Source organism: Manduca sexta, chromosome 5 (genome assembly GCF_014839805.1).
Source record: "Manduca sexta isolate Smith_Timp_Sample1 chromosome 5, JHU_Msex_v1.0, whole genome shotgun sequence".
Lineage (NCBI taxonomy): Eukaryota > Metazoa > Arthropoda > Insecta > Lepidoptera > Sphingidae > Manduca > Manduca sexta.
In genome coordinates this window covers 7,017,321-7,036,784 of record NC_051119.1, presented here as the reverse complement: position 1 = coordinate 7,036,784, position 19,464 = coordinate 7,017,321, and the positions used below count along the sequence as shown (strand labels likewise).

The window sequence follows — 19,464 nt, the reverse complement described above, 5'->3', positions numbered from 1 at the left end:
GATCACCGTGAAAAGCTCGAGAATTGTGGCAAAATTGTAGTGGACTTTTGTGACTATTTTGGTATCAATCATCAATGGGGACGTTTGGGGCCCTCTGATGACACTGAATACGGCTGAGGATTCAGAGTTTCGTTTGAAACTCGTACTTTTGATATCTTGGCATGTTAATAAAGAGATTTGGGCCTTGTGTGATGAGATTGGATATGACGGTTTCAGAATTGAAAGTTCGATCTTTAGTTTTCCAAAGATATGGTACGTATTATAAGTCTTAGGACGAGTCTTAAGATATTTGAGTTTAGAGTCAAGATCTTCTTACCAACAGCTTCGATAATTCTAACTTGATCTTGTTTGTTGTCTTACAGTTATGATGTTCTCTATATAAGCTGTCCCTTTTGGAGACCTTTATTGCAGACCTCAAAAGTCAAGATTCTTATAATAAGAATTTATTGGCATCGATGATATTATTAAAAAAAACTAGATCTATGCTTGCTTCTCTTTTTTATAATGACGAATGAACGATTTTTATTTTTATTACATTATTTAAGACAAATTTTGTCATTGATCACATGACAATGTAAGATTTAGATATGTGATGAGCGTCATCGACATTCTATTTGGGTCCAAAATCACCATTAATCGAAGAATAACTCTAGCAACTCGGTACAATCCACGATGTAACGTATTTAGACTACACAATTTTACAACCAAGTGGATATAGCCAAAAATAATCTAATTACAAATCTTATAAAAAATAATAATATTCTCTATAGGCAAAGCGTAATGAGCATTATATTTGGGTTGCAAGTGTGACCGCGCTTAACACAGCGCCGATCTGATAATGCTACGGTCCTGTTTTGCATAACGACATCGGGTAGTGAGGTGCTGTAACGTTATCGATAAATTAACTATTTGACCTTTAGATTACATCTAGAAGTGCGATTGGTGGGATTAAAATTATTTAAAAAAGAATTTTTGTCAGTTAAAATAAAATGTGATAGCGGTAAAAATAAATTGTCTGGTAGATAGTTATGTGTTATTATAATATTGTCTTGTCATACTTGTATGTTTAATTTTTGGAAAAATAGGCCTTTTATTGCTATCCAATTGTTTCCATTGATAGGCATTTAGAAGGTCAAATTAAATTAGTCATTCGACACTTTACACTCCCACACATAAAGTCACAAACAAAAGCCAGTGATGCTATAAAAGCAAAACTAATCTCATAAATCTATTTTCAATAAAATCTCAAATGGCAATTGAAAGAAATCTAGAGTAGATCACAATAATGTAATTAACATTTAAAGCTGTTACCTAACATTTTTTTAAAAGAAAACTAATTTTATAAGACCACATTACTATGCATATTTGTTAATTTATAAAATCTCATCAAAATCGGCCCGATAATTTGTAAGCATTACAAATCGTGTGAACTCAAATTTTAATGTCAAATAAAGGGCAAATTAGGAAGAGTTTAAGTTTTTAAATTGATCATAAAATGATTTCTTTTCTATTATTTTTACGCTTTTGGGTTTTTCTGGTCTAAATCTTAGATCAGAGCCAATAGAAAAGTAAATAGCATAATGATTTTTTTAAAAGATTCTCTTAGTCCAAGTGATTGTAGTAACTATAGTGCGATTTTAAATGTTTGACCTAAATTTTAGGCTAAAGCCATTTTAAACCATTTGAACCATTTATAAGACAAAGAGGGTTTCGCCTGTATACGTATTTCTTTTATATAAAATGTATTAAAAAAAGTTCGGATGCAATCGCATATAAAAAAAAAAATTAAGTTAAGTGAAATGTCAGATATCGATAGCTATGTAAGTGAATTACATCATTATTGTACTTCGGACCGTACTGAATTGACCGGGCATGGTCCGGACTTCGAATTCTGTTGTATTTTTTAATTTTGAGATTATCTTTGATTTAATTCACTGATTGGAGTTGACGTCCTGTGCTGGATGCAAATATACTGTGAAAATATTATATAGTAGTCGTTTTTAAAAATCCTGCTATACTAACGGAATATTCTTTCTCGAATCTTCGATTTAAAGCAATTACTTTAGGATTGAAATTAGAAAGGATGGTTATGAATTCTACACTGCTGAATTTTTTAGGTTACTTCCCGATTCTTTATCCTGCTTAGAAGAGAAGAAGAAGAAACAAATTTTATTAGAAGAGATATCCTTAAGACTTCATACCCAGTTGTTCAACTTCGTAAATGGATCCATAACCTCACACGGCACAGACAAAACACGCTGCTATTAAACCTATAGGACGATAGTTTATTATTAATCAACGAATCAAAATGAATGGAAAATGTATTATATTATACATTTTATCCATTCATCCATTAAAGCAGCTTCTAACTAATGTTTTTGCCAGTGCTTTAAATATTTTATTTCTTCGGAGACCAGACCCGATTTCGATCATTTGATTCAATATTGTACCTTAAAATATGTGCGTTTTGTTTTCAAAACAATTTAAGTCGTCTGGAAGCCGAGGTAAGTATTTTAAAAATGTTAGGGTTTTAACATCGCGGTGCATGCCGACATTGTAAAAGGATGGAATCGGAACATGTCTGAATTAAAGAGATTCTTTTGGTTTATCAACTTGCGTGGAACATTATTTAAACAAAAATGTACCGTTCTGAACTTCTGTATTATTAAATATAGTACTTTATAGTTTTATTCCGCGTTTTGTTTACGTTCTTTATATTAAATTGAAGATGAAATCTTCAGAAATATTACTAGCTTTTGCCTGCAGCTCAGCCCGTGTGAAAAAATAATTCCGGGGTAAATATTTCCAAGGTCAAAAAGTAGCCTATAACACTCGGAGCAATGTAGCTTCCTATTAGTGAAAAAGTTCTCAAAATCAATCAATCAACCCGAGTTGACTACTAAAACCTTCACTTAATTTCCATACAACAATATACAACAGAAATTCAAAATTAACTAGGTACGGAACTATACACATAATTACAAATTATAACGTAAAAGTTTGTATTTTAAATTCCTTTTTCAAATCAGCAAAGAGGTTTACTTTACAATAAATTATGATTATAATTTAAATTATTTTATTCTCCTTCATGGTTTGATTTAATCGTGAAATGGAGAAATGTTTAGGGCGTTATAAAATTAACAAGGTCGCATAAATATAATGCCTAAAGCCGCTCCGTGAGGGTGGCAAGGGTAACCGTATCGAAAAATATTATGAAAACTATTAGCATAATGTTGGGCGACAAAATGCTTAAATTATTACTTGGTGTGCGGGTAGATGTCGAAATTTTCTTTTATTGTATTTAGGTTTAGTAATATTCTGATTCAAAAGTTACGAATGATCAGCCATCTTTAGCCGAATAAGACTTTTTTATGAGGGCCTAAATGAGCACACAAGTCACCTGATGGTAAGTGATCATCACCGCCCAGGAACATCTGCAATACCAGGGGACATAGAAATACGTTGCCGGTCTTTTGAGTGGGAATACGCTCTTTTCTTGAAGGTCGCCAGGTCGAGTGCTATAATACTGTTGCTAGTTGCTATGCTATTATAGTACTATTAAAATTATTTTTTCATTCATTCTCTTCTTCAATTTATTACTTATAGAAAAGGCACCTAATAAGTATTTCGAAATTATAGATGAGATGCCAAAACATAGACTGATCAAATTTTGTTGACGTGATCAAAATTTGGCTTCTGCCGAAACAACAGTATTTAGATTTTTTTGTCTGTCTGTACATTTATGTATATGCATTATGCAAAAAACTACTGCATTGAATTGAATGCAGTTTTCACCGGTATATAGCTAGAGGTCTAACTTAAAATAAAAACTCCATTTTCCCTAAGGCCTATTCCCTCTCAATAGTAGAGGAGGCCCGTGCCCAACAGTGGAACAGTATATAATACAGGGCTGATGATGATGATGATGAAGTATGACAGATATATTTCCACAAAATCCGTGTGTTAACATTTAATGACCAAAATTTGTCTCCTAATTTTATAGTTGTTTAAAGGGTGGTTTCGTAACATCGCGTGAACGGTCGTGCGTGTTATACATAATTTGCGCATATTTTACGCTCGAACACTATTTTTTTATGGTAACGCTTCGTAACCCTATGTTTGGTGCACGATTAATGCTTATAATAATTCAATCATGTATTTATTAAGTTTGTAGTTTTATTTGCGTTAAATCGTATAATAATGATAGTATGAAAGTTGACTAGATTCTTTGATTGGCATGAACGGCATAACAGATTATAAATGTATAGATTATTTATTTATTTAAAACGCTTTGTACGCATGGTATACAGGCGGACTTAATGTCAAGGTATTCCTTCCCAGTCAACATTAGGTGCACAGATAGATAGAGGAAATTTTATCCCGAAAACTCCTCCACGTGGGCGAAGCCGCGAGATAATATTTACATATAAATACACATATAGGTAATATATACATAAATAAATACACTAATAAGCTAAGAAGGAAGGTTCGCTTTCAACAAACAATAATTGCCTAACTCTAATTTTAAAAGCTAGTTGTGTGGAGGCCGACCTGATTTCGAGCGAGACATCGATCGAATATAAAGTAATTTACTGTGTCTACTTTATATAAATATTCTTTACAATTACGTAAAATATACTTCAAAAACAATAAGCCGTTTTGTAACATACCCAAACACTACAATACTCAGTATTTTAATAACTAGACCCAAACCTGAATAAAGCCAACCATTTTATATTTGCATCTAACCTAAGACCTATATGCGCCTTATGAACACATAGAATCTCAATACCTTATTTATATCCTCATTAATTTGGTAGAACTAAATATTAGTCGATGTTCCAAGAAGCTTCTGATGGGACACGCGAAGATATCTTAACCCATCCGGACAGAGTTAAATTATACGCTCTTTTTAAAATAAACCTGTTTCGATTTAAACTGTTACGGGTTCTGTAGACTATTTTTAGGCGTTCTCTTTTAAAATCGACAGTTTTAAAATTCGAATCGTTCGAGACTGGTAACTTTTTCTAAGTTGTTGGTTGAGCATGGAGTTAAAGTATAATTCTGCTTGCTAAAGTAGAAATATGTCGTGACATGACAGAATTTTTATTTTGGATTTGTTTAATATGAAGGATAAGACAAATTGGAGTAGGAAATTACAAAATGATTAATTTTTTTTTCAATCGAATTGTTTATTTAGTTCTCTGCACAAAAATATCAACCAGTAACAATCTTAAAAATTCTGTAAAAGTATATCCCAAACCTCATTTCAATAAAAAGCAAACCAATTTCAAATTCCGAACGCGAACGAGCGGAACCCAAAAGGCCGGTGCTACTGGCGTCTTAAAAAACAAACTAGTTGGCAATCGATTAGCATAAACCGACGCCCGCGGACCTCCCACGGGTCAGCTCTCAATTAAGCCACTTGTCTTTTCGCACGGGCGAGCGGACTTATCGCGATTGCCGGGCTTTTATTTTGTTCCTACTAGACTGCTTTTATGTAGGTTTATTAAGGTTTATGAATGGGTGGATTAAGTGAAAAATATTGACCTTTGGGATAGTAGGGTGGGTTTCGTTGTCCTATTTAAATTGTTGGAATGTAAATGGTGTTTTGTGTTTTATATTATTGATTAATTTTCAGTACATATAGTTATATTAATACGGTTTATAGACGTTTGATGTGTCTAAGAGCGCTAAATATGGAAAGATGATATTACCTTAGTATTATTGCTAAGTAACCTTACTCTCCGATACAGTATAACCTGGGTCTACCGTCTCACACGTTTCTTAGATGAGGGTACGTGTAAAACTAGCGAATTATGATTATTTTTATCAAATCTTCGAACTACACTTATCAATCTTATTACTCTCAACGCAAGCACAGTCTACAACGAAGCATGCTTAGTCATTTTAGGCATTCTTAATTCCGAATTATGGTTCTATTTTTAAAAATCTATCCACACTTCTAAAATAATAAAAATGATATTACATTAACTATGGTTAGAGGAGGCGACATAACCGGCACCTCTACAGTCGATTACAAGACAAAATATTACCTGCAAAGTATTCTTAACGTGGGCGGGTGATTCAAACAACTTTGCGAACATTTTTGTTTTTATAACTCCGCCTTTTAGAGTGAGACGGCGAATTGATATGACCTTATACCTCTTATATAAATAATAATTTAAATTATTTATTTTAAACAAAAATACGTTCACTCAAAATAAGTCAATATTATGTGAGAATACGTTTAATAATACATTTGTTCTATGAAGTTAATAGCAATATTTATTTCACAAATTAATTGTATTCTGAGTGAAAATGAAATTAAATGAATCACAATAATTGGTTCCGAAATATTTTTTCTGCAATGACCTAATCATTTTATTATAATTATATCTGATTTATTACAACATTCAACAAACTACTATCTAAACGACCACGGACATAAAACCATGACGAAATTCAAAACAGCTTTTATTTTCTTTAACGTCAGTCTTGCGTGACGCTCAATCTCAAACCAGCCAGGGAAGATTCTTCTTATATAGTTACGTTCAAATATAGAACATTTTTAAATTTCGAAAATATTACTTGATGTTAATCTGTAAGTTTTTTTTTATTTTGCTTTAAATGTCGAAACGAGCTTGCCTTTCGTCTGATGGTCAGCAATACGATCGCCTATAAACAGTAGAAACACCAACACCTTGAATTACAAAGTATTGTTTGGTACTCCACTGCGCTCGTTATACTGAGACATGAGTTCTTAATTCTTATTATGTCCAGTAGGTACACTGGTTACAATGTTTTTCAAACCGAAGCACAACAGTGACTACACACTACTGCTAGGCGGCAGAAATAGATTCTCACATATGAGAGACCTACCACCAATAAACACCATAACAAACTCCTGTACACCATCATGTAAACGACATTACTTAAGTCATTAAGCGGAAATGGCTGTATATGGAAAAGAGACATGTTTAACACACTTCACGCCTTTATCTCCATGAGGTAGCTAGAGATCCAACCAGAGCACCTTTTCACCATGTATGTTCCAACCCATGATATGATACGGAACGAGGCTATCGCCATATTAGGCTGAGACTATGCAAAAAATATCACCTTACCCCACCCGCGATCAAACCCGGGACCTTAGAAAAGTGATCGTCCTCGCACGCCATAAGCCACCGAGACACTGGCCGCAATGGCAGCAACATGTGTTATTTATTGAATGTTCAAGAAACATTGTTGCTACCGACTTACACTTTTATATTCCTTAGAAAAGTAGTTAATTCACCTAATCTCGCATCTTACGGCTACGTTTATAGCTTATATCTTCAGATAACGTAAATATTCTTTAATCTTAACCGCACAAATTGTTTAGCAGCCACGCGGGTGGCGTTTCCATAAACTACATACATAGCATCACGTATTGTAGGGTAGACGGAGTTGTCACCTAGAAACTAGAATATAAAGAACAAGCAATGGAACAGAGACTCGGCTTCCGCGCCATTCGGCCCGTGTATGTCTGTTTACAAGTAAAAGTAATCTATAGGAGCAGGCAATTGTAGTTTTCTGTTAGTGAATTAATTTTCAAAATTTGAGAACTGTAGTTTTAGAGTTCAGCGCGTACAAACTCTTCAGTTTAATACAATACTATATAATATACTTAAGCTCTGAATGTTATGGCTCTAGAGACATATATAAAAATAAAACATTTCGACAAATCATTCCCGTCTTGAGAATCGAACCTTACACACTGACATGTCACACACTACATCAATATTTAATATACATCATGTATCAATATAAATTATAAATAAACGCTCCAAATAAATATAGCTACCACACCCTGTCACCATGGAACGGAACCTTGATGCCGGGCCTCCGGGGATAAAGGCGTGATCTCTCTTTTGTTTTGATTCTGAATAGAGTTCTATTAATAATAATAATAATATCAGCCCTGTATTATATACTTGCCCACTGCTGAGCACGGGCCTCCTCTACTACTGAGAGGGATTAGGCCTTAGTCCACCACGCTGGCCTAGTGCGGATTGGTAGACTTCACACACCTTCGAAATTCCTATAGAGAACTTCTCATATGTGCAGGTTTCCTCACGATGTTTTCTATTAAAATTATGTTATGTTAATTTCTATTTCTATTATGTTTTTTATTAATTATATAATAATAGAGTTCTATTAAAATTATGAAATTATTACATTTGCAAAATATACTTACCTACCTAAAAATCGAACTTCAAACATATACCGCGACTTTTATATAAACATTTAAATGAATCTATATTTAAATACATGTATAAAGTAAATGCACCTGGCTACTTCGAATGTATCAGCCAAGAGTTATCAAGCTCGATTAAAGTTTATGAACATGTTAACACCCATAGGCTTGGTGCCAGTATGGCTGAGAAGTTACCGATACCTAGGTTCAATAGGAACTAGTGGCAAAGGGTGAAATTTCCTAACACAACATATTAAAGATTATATGCATGTATTGGGTCTGCTAAACGTTGTAATAGTCAAATTTTGAAACCGTTATTTCTTGCCATTCAACGAGGCAACGTCGTTAGTATTATGGACACCTTTCTACCTCGTATGATTCGGGCGGCCATTTTGATTAGGTATTTTGAATTTAAGATATAGGTAGTTAATTATTTAGTATTGACAAAAATGCCTATTATGAAAATAATTGTTAGTTAGGATTTTACATAAATTATGAAAGGGAAGCCTAGGAATCGGGTAACATGGATTCGCCACTGATAGGAACTAAGTACTAACTTAACATTATTGTGGTTAATTTATAATACAATTTACAATATAGAGATTTAACTCTCTGTCCAATATCGTGACATCAAGGGATGAAAACAACTTACATATATAATCCCTGCCTACCTTCCGTTGATAAAGACGTGAGCTTCTATGAAAAGCGTTAAAGCATTCAACAGAAATCAGAATATATCTTCATTAAACTAACTCGAAGGCGACAAATAAAATTGGAAGTCTTACACACCGTACTGTAATGTTGAAAATAAAACGGTGGAATTCGAATATTGCACATCATCTTTTATTCCCGAATGGGTACGTTGAGTCGCAACTAGTGCACCTATTTCTCGCCGTGTCGTATCGATCACAAATAGACTTCGGGATACTCAGAAGAAAAACCCAGTATTTTTGCCCGACCCGGAATCGACCCGAGGCTTCCGTTCTCCAGTCATAAGTTCTTTTGTATTACGTGTAAAAAATCTCTGGCTATTTTTGACGAAAAATTCTTTTTGTGGCTTAACATGGACTAGAATCATTTTATGGAATAACCGAAATATGTTTTTGCATATAATAATACTTAGAATGGATTATATTTTGGAAATGACAAACTATATTTCGTATTCAATAAAATGGATTATATTTTAAAGATAAGAAGCTATATCTTTAACTCAATGGTTATAAAAAAACTCAAATTTAATATACTCAATCTATCATAAATGAATCACAAGTTGAAATACGTAAAGCACACCTCAATAACTTCTCGAAAAACTATAATTAAGAAATCACACTGAACAGTGTTGATTTCACAGCATCATTACGACGCGGTGTAACAGCCGAGATAAAGATAGCACGCGCATTTGCATTGCAGCCACACACGGGGACCACCCCGCAGTGTGGACGCATACTTAGCTCGCAATTTTCACCTTTTTAATGTTTATTTTTTTATTTGTTTCAGGAATCGATGGTACAGCCTTGTGTTATTGAAATATCTTGATGAGGTTTTAGTGACTGACATGTTTTTTTTGCATATTAAGAAGTAACCGAATACCGTCTTAAAAGATTTTATTAAAGTATATTATCACCTATTATAGAATATTTTATCTTTATCTGTAATCCCGATACACATTAAAAATTTTGTAACAGAAGTCTAAGACATAGGCATTAAAAAAATGGCAATTATAAATTCTAATAATGCTCCAGGTATAACAACATTAATTGGTTTAATCGGGGTTGTACCAATATCTTATTGATAACGATAATTAAAAAGCTTGCTATTAAATTTTGTAGGATGAGTGAGATTTCCAGACGTCCAAAACCTCATGACTTCACTAATCTTGATTCTTGTAAAGTCGAGAGCTCATAAATCATTTTTATATTTATGAGCAATAGAGATCACTCTACAACAAGTGACGTATTTGTTCATTTACCTGTGCTATAAAATACGCCTGTCCAAAATCAGTGACTATTCGACCTCTCAAAACAGCCATTAACGAGGGAGGTCAACTTAAAATGGCTTCAAACCAGTTTTTATACAAAGGACTTATTTATTTGTATAGCGTGACTCGTAAACGAGCATCCACCGTTTCACAAAGCCTACAGAATTCTTAGATAATAAATAATACTAATACAGCTCCTAATTAAGTGCATGACAGAGATCTGGTGGCAAAAGCACGGCTAAGTTCAGACTACAAAACACGCCAAGGTTCTGCAGATATGGTTTAAAATGTATGAAACCATGCAATTTAACACGAGTGTATTATATATAATAAAACAGTATCTCCCGGAGAGTCTGTATATTAAATGAAATAAAAAAGGGGTGACTAAAGAGTAATGAAACACAAATCAATTATTTTTAGAACTCTTTTCTGTCTATCTGTTTGTTTGTGAACGTATATCTATGAAGCTGCTGAACGAATTTTCATCGAGTTTTCACATGCGGACAAAGTGCAATTAAGGTTTTCGTGGGGACGTGATCAGAAGCTCTTGTAAAAATTTGTAACCCCCTACCTATTAAGGTACAAAAGATAGACTACTTTAATATACAGGCTCTTTAAAGTGACCCCACTGCAAATTATGATATGTGGAGTAGGATATATTTATAGTGTCGAAGGACGAGAGATGATAACCTATCGCCAATTGAAATAATTATGCCGGCCTATTTGAAACCGGATGACACAGGCTGATACCAGAGTCTGACAGCAACCTCACTCATTACATCTTGGGTACGGTCGTAATCCGAAACAATATCCTATCACTAGCATAACCAGCTATTTTTTTAAAGTCGAACGGACAATCTCCAACGATCTCAGTGATAGAGTTCTTTTAGCATCAATACGGAACCCCAAAATAACCCCTAATACACGATATATGATCTACGAGTCACGGAACCCAGCTCATTATTAAGTACATCGGGAAAAATGTAAGCCGCCATTCTTATTTGCATAATCGTGTCGCATGAAAGCCGATACCAAGTTTTAAACAACAAAATTTTTAATGAATTCGCACAAATTTACATGGTTTGCACCTTAAACCGCGCTCCAGTTTCGTAATTAATACGTTCTTACTGTTATTGTGGTTTATGGTTGGGCTCGATCGGTTATATTTAACTAACGGTTACTTTTAATCGCTTTTATGTAGGTTAGGTTGTTGAATCGTCGATTTAAATTGATATTTGTATAAAAAAAAATAAGTTGAGAAATTACAATAATCGATACAAATTTTATTAATTAATTGACAAGAAGAAAATTTTACAATTCCATTTATTTAAAAAAAACTTAAGATATTAGCCAAGCAGCCAGTACGCAAGTCTTTTTTCTAATAAGTTTTATTGATGTATTATGACTGCAACATGGGTTTTTATTTGAACGAGCGGTGCTATCTTCAGGAGGTAGATAGTTTCGTCTAAAATAGTGTCTACTGGTACCAAACAACTGTTATAGAGAAATCTGTGTCCTCTTCTTCAATTTGCTCTCATGCAGATTCAGAATATATTTTCAGACATGTTACTGAATAAAATGGCTATATGTTCACGAACGGCCATCTGCCTGATAACTTTCTCAGGCGAAAAGTCTAGCAAATCTTGTTAGAAAAAACCGTACACAGTTATGCTTGAATTTAAATTCGATTTTAGAACCTTTTGCTCTAATTCTAAAGTGCTGATGGAGACCACCATGAGGTTTTAGTCTATAAAAATCCGACATATCCTATCTAACTTATATTTGCATGACGGGGATCCAAGAGGATTTACCCCATGGAAAATATAGGCCCTTTTAATCAGTAGATCAGTAGAGAACCAAGGAGATACATCGTACTAATATTATAAAAGCGAACATTTGTGAGGATGCATGTATGTATGTATGTTTGTTCCCTTCCAAGAAAAAACTACTGAACGGATTGGGATGAAACTTCACAGTAATATTGGTTACACATCAGAATAACACAAATGCTACAATTTATAATGATGTGTAATTTAGTCATAACATAACAATACATATCAACTAAGTCGGAAAAAAAAATATTCCGGAAAACTCCTTGACGCGGGCGAAGCCGCGCGCAAAACTTAGTTATTTATATATTCATAAGTTATTTACATCCATATGTTTAACTTTAAATACCCGCATAGCATCATGCCTTTTTCTATTTACAAGGGTGGGCAGAGACGTAACAAAATACTTATAAAAACAGGACCCTCTTTAGTCAGTTGGTAAAAAATCGGCGAGGCACAAACGTCTCGCGCCGAACATACTGCAGGCATGTAATTTGGTTGTACGTGTGGATTGGAATCACTGCACCCTGAGGCATCATCATTACCAATTATTTAAACAAGACGTGAAGTATAGAACGGAAGCCACTTTTGTCTTTTTAGCATATATTAGAGACTAAGCAGTAATTGATACATACCATAATGCCAAAAGATATTTGCCGCTGATGTAAAGAGAAAATAATAAAAAGGATAAATATTAATGGAGTATAGTATTTAATTTGTTTTCATTAGAATTTGTTTCAGTTCAGTTCCTTCTAATATGTATTAGCTTTTGGTAGAAACTTTGTTGGATTTGGTTTTATATTTATTAGTACCTATACAATAAGATTCAATAGTAATTGTTCTGTGTATATCTCAAATACTAAATAAAAAAATAATAATTTTGAGCCTCCAGAAATCCCACTAATAATTTGATTGTATGATTATCAAATATAAAGCCAGTGGTTACAAAATATAAAATCCCCATCAGTATAAAAGATAGCCGTATCCGTGGTTTAAGTAGCTGGTCTAGTCTAGTCCATGGTTATAGTGTCCCGCAGTACATGATGTCAGTAGCAGTACAGTAGCCCCAATTTTTATACATCATCAGGCACTTTGTTCCTACTTTTCATACGTATGAAGATAAAAGCAAGTATTTTGATAATTAATAATTCAGCCACGGATCCGGTATCAAAGACCAATCATGCTGATGTGATGCATGAATTGAGAAAAATCAAGTCGACATACTGGGGTAAGCTAAAAAGATAATACGTCTTTTTCAACTCCGTTAGCGCAACGTTGAGCAGACACTGAAGGTCCCAAGTGCGATATAAATTAAACTGGCTCTGAATTGAAAGGTCCTAAGTTCGAAATTTATCAAGACAAATGTTTGTGTATTGTACAAATAGAACAGAAATCTATCTTCTTTTCTGTTCGCGCTAGAAAGACTATCATCTTCTGCCCACGATACAAGACTTACGTTTTAATGTAATCTCTTCTATTTAAATTAAAGTCGTCTTTATTATAATTAGATTTAAGTTTTATTTTATTGTTTCCTGCTTTAAAGTATACGATATAATCAATACATCAGTGGCGAAGGGTGACATTTTCCAAAAGGGAACTCGATACAACATACAGATACTAATATGCATAAATGCGGTCTGCAAATCGTTCTAATGATAATTAGAATTTAGTACATAAATTACGAAAGGGAAGCCGGTAGGAATCGGGTTATATGGACTCTTCGTCACTACAATAATCCAGAACCACTCTTGAGTCTCTCATCGGACGTTTTTGGTATTTCCATCAACGCTCAATATAATTAACACATTGGAACTGTTGTTTAAAACAGTTCAGCAACATAATTTTGGTAGAAGACTCGCAAGTGGAACTGTGCTGTACAAAATGCTAAACGAAGTCTCATACGGGTGGACCTAATATTACCCCTAATATTGGCACATTATGATAATCATCGCACCGTCCCCGCCGGCGGCCGACAATTTGTTGCTAATTCAGTCAAATTGTTGTTAACACTCTCGAATATCTGCCAATTTGACAATCACTACTGTTACTTACTCGAAGTCACTTGCCCCATGGCTATCCTGGCAAACTTATATTTAGACTTGCGAAAACGACTCTACATACAAATTTTCTTTTAGGACGTAATTTAGTAACTGCAAATTTATCTTTGTTTTTTGATTAATACCCGCTTTCGAGAGCCCATCGTGCCAATGAACTAAGAATCACTCATACATCTCATATTCATTACTAATTACGCAGAATTACAGGGCGAGGTGCGTTGAAGTGCGAAAATTGGGTGTTAAAAATTCAAAAGGCTTATTACGGGGCAGTTTGGTCGAAGTTTGGGACACGCGAACCACGGTGATTATTGACATTGGAACGCATGTGTTATGTTATTCCCGGCTAATGTACGAGTTTCGCGGAAAAGTGCTTTTTTCGACACGCGTAAGCGAAATTTCATTTTCGCCTTAAACTCGTTTTCACTTATAAAACAGGTGGTTTTTATTAATATTCTCGTGGAATCTATTGTACGTGATCAATACTTTGTGTTCTATACGGCTGTGTTCCCCACGACTACAATAATATTTTTAAGATATGTATAGGGTCTTTAATTTAATTAAAAACTGTCCTTAACGAGCCGGCCAGACGTTTGCAGAATGCCTTATAATACATAAACAACTTAAATAATGGCTTAAATAACTTAAATAATGGTATTTACAGTCACCCACGAGACTATCTGAACAATTTCAAAACTTCAAAACGCTTCAATAGAATTATATCCTTTTTTCTTTATCTAAAATGAAGTCAAGCACTAAAAGACCTTTTACAATTATTTTTTTAATGATTACACATATCTTTATATGCAATTTGAAAAGATGAATAACATCTACTTTTATGACTAACTGTTCATAGGGACAATATTTTAACATCAAAGGTGACTCCATCTTGGTAATGAATCTCGATTGCTTCCACTGTATCTCTTGTAAGTTGTACCGTACCTACAAACCAATCAATTTCAACTCAAGTTAATAAAATATTATTACATTTATTTCAACTAATTGAGATCTCGGTACATTCGACTATTATAAATACCGGTTGTCCTAATCACAAACCGCACTAGACTGTGGGAACACGTGTGTATCAAAATGTAGAGCAAAATAATTCGCTACTAAAGCGGCGAGATTAAAGAATAATTTTTGGCGCAAGTTATAAAATTTTAGCGGTTTTTTATTGCACAAATAGTTTATATTTTTTGTTTTTTTTTTTTATATACATATAATATAGGTGTTGCTAGTGGCTTCGACTAAGTGAAAAGCTTTTCCGCTATATTAAACTCCTAAAAGAATGTGCGACGCCAGCGCCATCTATTTAAAAAACTGCGTTTAACAATTCATTATTTCCCATGGGGAAAATTAAGAGGATTAAAAGTAGCCTATGTGTTAATCCAGGGCATGATCTACCCATGTGCTTATCTTCATTCAAGTTAGTTCGGTTATTCCTTCGTTTACTTCTAACAAACATACAAATACTCGCAGTTATATAATACGAAGATTATTGGGCATTTTTAAAAACTTAAACCATGGACTTGTGAGTTATGGTTCCGAACCAAGTTTGAAGTTTATATATCTTCGATTTAAGCTGAACTTAAATTTCATTTCAATTCTACTAGCCTGTCTAGGATTTAGAGACCTTTCACACTGATCGCAAGATATCTAGCGCCGGGTTTTAATGATTGTACACGCTATGATAATTATATTATTGAATTCTGTCACAAAATTTGCTTCCAGCTCCTAATGATTTATTGTAATCAATTATATTAAATAATAAATAACTATTCAGTACGTGAAAAGACATAATGGCTTTAACGTCTCCTATGGAAAATATAATCAAAATATATTTAATATGTATAGTCGCTAACCGCTCTCACCCCTCACTTACACACCAAGGTGACAATAAAAATGAAACTCTATAGTTACACTTATAAGAATTACATTCAAACAACAACTATTAGTGTTAGTATAGTATTAGTAAAGGGAAACATCGTGAGGGACTATCCATATTTTAGAAGTTATTCATAAGAATTTCGAAGGTATGTGAAGTTTGCTAAATTGCAAAAGGCTAGTGTAGTGGATCAAACCCTTTCAGTAGTGAGGAAGCCTATGTTCAGTAATGGGACAGTATGTAATATAAGGCGGATATTAATATTATGTATACTATATGCGTAGTAGGGTATTTAGGTGCAGGAAATTTATACTATATTTATACATTTATATTATGTTTAATAGCCCCCCATAAACACCTGCAGTTTTATAGCGCCTTGGAAGGAATGGAGTTTAACAATAAGCAAGAACTAATAAAGTTCCAGAATATATTGTAATAATGTATAAAATTTTACAGAAGAAAAATACTCTTTTTCTTTAAGACCAAAGTATTTACCACTAACGTTCTTTAAGTACACTCTCTGTCTATAAATATAGTTTTTTTTTATATGGATTTTACCTCGAATTTGACTCTATATAACTAATGAAGAAACTATTTAAAATGTACACTTAAGTACTATGCCGTTTTACCAACGTAATGCAGGTCAACGTGGACTTCATTAGGCAAATTACTGAAATCGACCCAGACTACATTTACACTTTGATCCTTTTGTGCCATCATATAATCGAGAAGACAGTTGAGGCTCTAGAGATGCCGACGGACTTCTTACAGCGCTCAATTAGAAGCTTTATAAGTTAATAAAAGTATCACCACAGATCTAACAGAAACTCCTAACAGTAATAATTGATTCTACATTATTTCGGTTAAGTAATACTTCAACTCGAAACCGGTGTGAACCAGTGTTCGATTCCATAATTAAAACTTGTGAGAGCTTTTCGATTGGAATAAAAACTTAATTTGACCGGTATTGGAATTTGCATCCAATATGGCGATGGGATCGCCTCCCATCTGAAGTTGTGTCTCTGCTTATTGCCTCTGGGACAGTGAGCTTTTACACATTATTAATTAGCAAGTTTAACACAGTTTCTATAACTTTTTGTAAATTAAATCGTTCTATATTATCGTGTAGAGCTTTAAGCTTAATTTAGTGTCATAAATTTAAAAAAATCTATCCAAATGATAAGTTGAATTAGGTGATATGAATTTGATTAATATTCAGAAAAATTTCATACGTATCATGAAGCCTCTACTAAATTTGACAAGCCCATAACAAGACCGACGGGCTAGTGAGCTTTTTGAGCTATGTATCTCACATTCTGAGTAGAGTCATCATAGCTTTTTGAATTTGGGATAATCATGAAATAGAAAATCGTTAGAATTGAGACATTGTAAGTAGCAGTTAGCTTCATTTAATTATTTATTGATTTCTATTTCTTATAAGATATTTTTATGCGTATTTATTTTCAAGTATTTCATACAATATTGATTAAAAATAACAGTTATAGAGGACGCTTTCTCATATTAAGTAAAATTGTGTTACTGTTTTCTTTAAAGTGTAGATCATCAGATTAATATTCATGTACATGTATGTTATAATGTAGAGTAATATTAATGAACATATTTTTATAAGATATATGTACCGTGCGACATTTATTTGACATTATGACTGATTAATTAACATATCATCGTGATTAAAAATATATGATGTTCATTAGATATTGTAATTTCATTCGGATTTATCAAAGAGGATAAACGTAAAATTATTATGGAATATAAAAGCTTATAGTATTGTACATTGTTGTTGGAATAATAATATTTTAATTTTATTACATGAAAAAGTATTAATGATTTGGTAGTACATAGAAAATCAATTGAACGTAATCTGAAAATGTAGATCGCGTTGATGTCTTTTCTTAAGAAAAGAGATCGCTGATAAGTGGTACAGAGCTCACTTAATTTATGCCTAGTCTGTTTTATTTTTTTACTTATAATTACTAGGATAAGTAAATCGGTTATTAGTTAAAATCGTTGAAAGAAAAATATTTATCAAACAACAGCTGATGCGAGATATCGTGACTTTTATAAATATATATATATTTTTATTCAAATATTAGATGAACGTATCCAATTAATAAGACATTATTAAAATTAATTTCAATAATCTAAACGTCTTGTCAAGTTTTCAAAATGTTTACTATATTTGCAAATCGGCTAATAAATTACTCTTAAAAATATATGCTGTTTCTTTTTTCATATATTATGATCAGAAATGCATATTTTTTATACTTTAAATTCTAATTCATGTGAGGTAGACCTACTTAATAATTTTTTTTTTACTATATCCAACTATATATTTTGCACACTTCCACATATTTTTTTATATTAAGAAACTGGCTATTCTCAATAAATTATAATAAAAAATAAAAAGTAGGTCGCAAGAAACTCGTACACAACCAACGACAACACGTTCTATAAAAACAAAAAAAAACAAATTCGAATTTTAAATTAAAACATCCGAATCTTACCTTTTTAGCACCAATCAAAATACATCACTGGCAATCTTGCACAAATTCGAAATTCAAACACTGACCACCAAAAAAAGTTTTCGTACGCACTGGGCGGTGGGATTCGTCCCGTAGCGAGGCGTAAGTCCGGCGCGGCTCGCGGAACGGTTGTAACGGTGAGCGAGCGTGGCGGACGGCACTCGCCGGGCCCCGCCCACTGCGCGGTGGGGCAGATAGCTACACCTCTTAGCGATTTTCACACTTCCCTCTTACCTACTAGAGCGGCCAGTTTATGTTGAGCTGTGATTGATTTTTTGTACTGGAATTAAACTGTGATTGTATTACTAGTTGATAGACTGGAAGATATGTTTAGGTAACGATTGCAATCAATTAGATTTAATTAATCAACAAAAATATATTGTAATTTTCTTACAAAAAATAATATGAAATGTTATCAGAAATACGGTTATGAATTAATTATTCAACATAAATGTCATAACAATTCAAACACTGATTAAAAATAAAAGATTTTAATATAAACAACAATTTCCTATTTATTAACAATCATAACAATTTCACCAAGAAGGTTTCGTTACCAACATTATATTAGAACTTTTTCAATTATGAAAGCTTCATTGACCTAGATAACTAAATTTTATAAAATTTTATATTTATTTCTAAGACTTTAAACTCAGGCGTGAAGCAGAGATCTTGTTACACTGGTCGGTGTCATCGTTTCCGTACCAAGTTTATTCACGGGATTGTCGACTTTGTTGCCTTCACGTCGGCGCTCTTTTGTTCTTAGTCGCTTCATTAACTTCCTTCATTTAGTCTGATGGTTTAGCAGAGAATATCAGAAGCTATTTCGCTCGTTCATTTCTTGTCTCTCGTAGGATGCCGAATGAATATTTTATACTATAAAATATAATGCCGAGTAAAGAATAAGATTTTTTACGTCATTTATATTAGAAATTC

The 19,464-nt window shown here is 33.3% G+C and overlaps 1 protein-coding gene across 1 annotated transcript in view; it reads right to left on the bottom strand.

The window, feature by feature from the left end:
* The window catches only part of LOC115450250, a 72,160-nt gene extending 53,516 nt beyond the window's left edge, over positions 1 to 18,644 (bottom strand). The window contains exon 1 of the mRNA XM_030178252.2: positions 18,511 to 18,644. The gene's annotated coding sequence lies outside the window, so the exon portion shown is untranslated. The remainder of the gene's footprint in view (positions 1 to 18,510) is intronic.
* Between the last annotated feature and the right edge of the window lie 820 nt (positions 18,645 to 19,464).